Source organism: Osmia lignaria, unplaced genomic scaffold (genome assembly GCF_051020975.1).
Source record: "Osmia lignaria lignaria isolate PbOS001 unplaced genomic scaffold, iyOsmLign1 scaffold0016, whole genome shotgun sequence".
Classification (NCBI taxonomy): Eukaryota; Metazoa; Arthropoda; class Insecta; order Hymenoptera; family Megachilidae; genus Osmia; species Osmia lignaria.
This window is the reverse complement of record NW_027478168.1, coordinates 9,354,025-9,359,936: the sequence shown is the minus strand read 5'-3', so window position 1 is coordinate 9,359,936 and position 5,912 is coordinate 9,354,025.

Below are 5,912 nucleotides of genomic sequence, written 5' to 3'. Positions count from 1 at the left end.
GAAGCGAGCTATGGCAAAATGTTAAGAGACGTTTTTTGTAGAGAATTATGTTTCCTACAATTTATGTTCTATGATATTTTTTGATCAGAAGCGTAGTTCTCGAGATATATCAAGATATTTAAAAGTTCCGAAGCCGCACCAACATAATAGAGATACAGAAACACCGTGGCCCCATTCTTTGAGATAACTCTGCACTATTGCGAGCTACAAATGCCACTTCCAGCTTAGCTGTGCAGAAGAAGAACAACAAGAAGAAGAAATATCTCGAAATATGTCCGTCAGGACCCTTCCCTTGAGATAAATCTGCAAGTATCTCGGAAACGAAGCGAGCTATGGCAAAACGTTAAGAGACCTTTTTTGTAGAGAATTATGTTTCCTACAATTTATGTTCTACGATATTTTTTGATCAGAAGCGTAGTTTTCGAGATATATCGAGATATTTAAAAGTTCCGAAGCCGCACCAACATAATAGAGATACAGAAACACCGTGGCCCCTTTCTTTGAGATAACTCTGCACTATTGCGAGCTGCAAATGCCACTTCCAGCTTAGCTGTGCAGAAGAAGAACAACAAGAAGAAGAAATATCTCGAAATATGTCCGTCAGGCCCCTTCCCTTGAGATAAATCTGCAAATATCTCGGAAACGAAGCGAGCTATGGCAAAATGTTAAGAGACCATATTTGTAGAGAATTAAGTTTCCTACTTTTTATGTTCTATGATATTATTTGATCAGATGCGTAGTTCTCGCGATATATCAAGATATTTAAAAGTTCCGAAGCCGCACCAACATAATAGAGATACAGAAACACCGTGGCCCCTTTCTTTGAGATAACTCTGCACTACTGCGAGCTGCAAATGCCACTTCCAGCTTAGCTGTGCAGAAGAAGAACAACAAGAAGAAGAAATATCTCGAAATATGTCCGTCAGACCCCTTCCCTTGAGATAAATCTGCAAATATCTCGGAAACGAAGCGAGCTATGGCAAAATGTTAACAGACCTTATTTGTAGCTAATTAAGTTTCCTACTTTTTATGTTCTATGATATTATTTGATCAGATGCGTAGTTCTCGAGATATATCAAGATATTTAAAAGTTCCGAAGCCGCACCAACATAATAGAGATACAGAAACACCGTGGCCCCTTTCTTTGAGATAACTCTGCACTATTGCGAGCTGGAAATGCCACTACCAGTTTAGCTGTGCAGAAGAAGAACAACAAGAAGAAGAAATATCTCGAAATATGTCCGTCAGACCCCTTCCCTTGAGATAAATCTGCAAATATCTCGGAAACGAAGCGAGCTATGGCAAAATGTTAACAGACCTTATTTGTAGCTAATTAAGTTTCCTACTTTTTATGTTCTATGATATTATTTGATCAGATGCGTAGTTCTCGAGATATATCAAGATATTTAAAAGTTCCGAAGCCGCACCAACATAATAGAGATACAGAAACACCGTGGCCCCTTTCTTTGAGATAACTCTGCACTATTGCGAGCTGCAAATGCCACTTCCAGCTTAGCTGTGCAGAGGAAGAACAACAAGAAGAAGAAATATCTCGAAATATGTCCGTCAGGCCAGTTCCTTTGAGCTGAATCTGCAAATATCTCGGAAACGAAGCGAGCTATGGCAAAATGTTAAGAGACGTTTTTTGTAGAGAATTATGTTTCCTACAATTTATGTTCTATGATATTTTTTGATCAGAAGCGTAGTTCTCGAGATATATCAAGATATTTAAAAGTTCCGAAGCCGCACCAACATAATAGAGATACAGAAACACCGTGGCCCCATTCTTTGAGATAACTCTGCACTATTGCGAGCTACAAATGCCACTTCCAGCTTAGCTGTGCAGAAGAAGAACAACAAGAAGAAGAAATATCTCGAAATATGTCCGTCAGGCCCCTTCCCTTGAGATAAATCTGCATATATCTCGGAAACGAAGCGAGCTATGGCAAAATGTTAAGGGACCTTTTTTGTAGAGAATTATGTTTCCTACAATTTATGTTCTATGATATTTTTTGATCAGAAGCGTAGTTTTCGAGATATATCGAGATATTTAAAAGCTCCGAAGCCGCACCAACATAATAGAGATACAGAAACACCGTGGCCCCTTTCTTTGAGATAACTCTGCACTATTGCGAGCTGCAAATGCCACTTCCAGCTTAGCTGTGCAGAAGAAGAACAACAAGAAGAAGAAATATCTCGAAATATGTCCGTCAGGCCCCTTCCCTTGAGATAAATCTGCACATATCTCGGAAACGAAGCGAGCTATGGCAAAATGTTAAGAGACCTTTTTTGTAGAGAATTAAGTTACCTACTTTTTATGTTCTATGATATTTTTTGATCAGATGCGTAGTTCTCGAGATATATCAAGATATTTAAAAGTTCCGAAGCCGCACCAACATAATAGAGATACAGAAACACCGTGGCCCCTTTCTTTGAGATAACTCTGCACTATTGCGAGCTGGAAATGCCACTTCCAGTTTAGCTGTGCAGAAGAAGAACAACAAGAAGAAGAAATATCTCGAAATATGTCCGTTAGGCCCCTTCCCTTGAGATATATCTGCAAATATCTCGGAAACGAAACGAGCTATGGCAAAATCTTAAGAGACCTTTTTTGTGGAGAATTATGTTTCCTACAATTTATGTTCTATGATATTTTTTGATCAGAAGCGTAGTTCTCGAGATATATCAAGATATTTAAAAGTTCCGAAGCCGCGCCAACATAATAGAGATACAGAAACACCGTGGCCCCTTTCTTTGAGATAACTCTGCACTATTGCGAGCTGGAAATGCCACTTCCAGTTTAGCTGTGCAGAAGAAGAACAACAAGAAGAAGAAATATCTCGAAATATGTCCGTCAGACCCCTTCCCTTGAGATAAATCTGCAAATATCTCGGAAACGAAGCGAGCTATGGCAAAATGTTGAGAGACCTTTTTTGTAGAGAATTAAGTTTTCTACTTTTTATGTTCTATGATATTTTTTGATCAGATGCGTAGTTCTCGAGATATATCAAGATATTTAAAAGTTCCGAAGCTGCACCAACATAATAGAGATACAGAAACACCGTGGCCCCTTTCTTTGAGATAACTCTGCACTATTGCGAGCTGCAAATGCCACTTCCAGCTTAGCTGTGCAGAGGAAGAACAACAAGAAGAAGAAATATCTCGAAATATGTCCGTCAGGCCAGTTCCTTTGAGCTGAATCTGCAAATATCTCGGAAACGAAGCGAGCTATGGCAAAATGTTAAGAGACGTTTTTTGTAGAGAATTATGTTTCCTACAATTTATGTTCTATGATATTTTTTGATCAGAAGCGTAGTTCTCGAGATATATCAAGATATTTAAAAGTTCCGAAGCCGCACCAACATAATAGAGATACAGAAACACCGTGGCCCCATTCTTTGAGATAACTCTGCACTATTGCGAGCTACAAATGCCACTTCCAGCTTAGCTGTGCAGAAGAAGAACAACAAGAAGAAGAAATATCTCGAAATATGTCCGTCAGGCCCCTTCCCTTGAGATAAATCTGCATATATCTCGGAAACGAAGCGAGCTATGGCAAAATGTTAAGGGACCTTTTTTGTAGAGAATTATGTTTCCTACAATTTATGTTCTATGATATTTTTTGATCAGAAGCGTAGTTTTCGAGATATATCGAGATATTTAAAAGCTCCGAAGCCGCACCAACATAATAGAGATACAGAAACACCGTGGCCCCTTTATTTGAGATAACTCTGCACTATTGCGAGCTGCAAATGCCACTTCCAGTTTAGCTGTGCAGAAGAAGAACAACAAGAAGAAGAAATATCTCGAAATATGTCCGTTAGGCCCCTTCCCTTGAGATATATCTGCAAATATCTCGGAAACGAAACGAGCTATGGCAAAATCTTAAGAGACCTTTTTTGTGGAGAATTATGTTTCCTACAATTTATGTTCTATGATATTTTTTGATCAGAAGCGTAGTTCTCGAGATATATCAAGATATTTAAAAGTTCCGAAGCCGCGCCAACATAATAGAGATACAGAAACACCGTGGCCCCTTTCTTTGAGATAACTCTGCACTATTGCGAGCTGGAAATGCCACTTCCAGTTTAGCTGTGCAGAAGAAGAACAACAAGAAGAAGAAATATCTCGAAATATGTCCGTCAGACCCCTTCCCTTGAGATAAATCTGCAAATATCTCGGAAACGAAGCGAGCTATGGCAAAATGTTAACAGACCTTATTTGTAGCTAATTAAGTTTCCTACTTTTTATGTTCTATGATATTATTTGATCAGATGCGTAGTTCTCGAGATATATCAAGATATTTAAAAGTTCCGAAGCCGCACCAACATAATAGAGATACAGAAACACCGTGGCCCCTTTCTTTGAGATAACTCTGCACTATTGCGAGCTGGAAATGCCACTACCAGTTTAGCTGTGCAGAAGAAGAACAACAAGAAGAAGAAATATCTCGAAATATGTCCGTCAGGCCCCTTCCCTTGAGATATATCTGCAAATATCTCGGAAACGAAACGAGCTATGGCAAAATCTTAAGAGACCTTTTTTGTAGAGAATTATGTTTCCTACAATTTATGTTCTATGATATTTTTTGATCAGAAGCGTAGTTCTCGAGATATATCAAGATATTTAAAAGTTCCGAAGCCGCACCAACATAATAGAGATACAGAAACACCGTGGCCCCTTTCTTTGAGATAACTCTGCACTATTCCGAGCTGCAAATGCCACTTCCAGCTTAGCTGTGCAGAAGAAGAACAACAAGAAGAAGAAATATCTCGAAATATGTCCGTCAGGCCCCTTCCCTTGAGATGTATCTGCAAATATCTCGGAAACGAAGCGAGCTATGGCAAAATGTTAAGAGACCTTTTTTGTAGAGAATTATGTTTCCTACAATTTATGTTCTATGATATTTTTTGATCAGAAGCGTAGTTTTCGAGATATATCGAGATATTTAAAAGTTCCGAAGCCGCACCAACATAATAGAGATTCAGAAACACCGTTGCCCCTTTCTTTGAGATAACTCTGCACTAGTGCGAGCCGCAAATGCCACTTCCAGCTTAGCTGTGCAGAAGAAGAACAACAAGAAGAAGAAATATCTCGAAATATGTCCGTCAGGCCCCTTCCCTTGAGATAAATCTGCAAATATCTCGGAAACGAAGCAAGCTATCGCAAAATGTTAAGAGACCTTTTTTGTAGAGAATTATGTTTCCTACAATTTATGTTCTACGAAATTTTTTGATCAGAAGCGTAGTTTTCGAGATATATCGAGATATTTAAAAGTTCCGAAGCCGCACCAACATAATAGAGATACAGAAACACCGTGGCCCCTTTCTTCGAGATAACTCTGCACTAGTGCGAGCTGCAAATGCCACTTCCAGCTTAGCTGTGCAGAAGAAGAACAACAAGAAGAAGAAATATCTCGAAATATGTCCGTCAGGCCCCTTCCCTTGAGATAAATCTGCATATATCTCGGAAACGAAGCGAGCTATGGCAAAATGTTAAGGGACCTTTTTTGTAGAGAATTATGTTTCCTACAATTTATGTTCTATGATATTTTTTGATCAGAAGCGTAGTTTTCGAGATATATCGAGATATTTAAAAGCTCCGAAGCCGCACCAACATAATAGAGATACAGAAACACCGTGGCCCCTTTCTTTGAGATAACTCTGCACTATTGCGAGCTGCAAATGCCACTTCCAGCTTAGCTGTGCAGAAGAAGAACAACAAGAAGAAGAAATATCTCGAAATATGTCCGTCAGGCCCCTTCCCTTGAGATAAATCTGCACATATCTCGGAAACGAAGCGAGCTATGGCAAAATGTTAAGAGACCTTTTTTGTAGAGAATTATGTTTCCTACAATTTATGTTGTATGATATTATTTTATCAGATGCGTAGTTCTCGAGATATATCAAGAT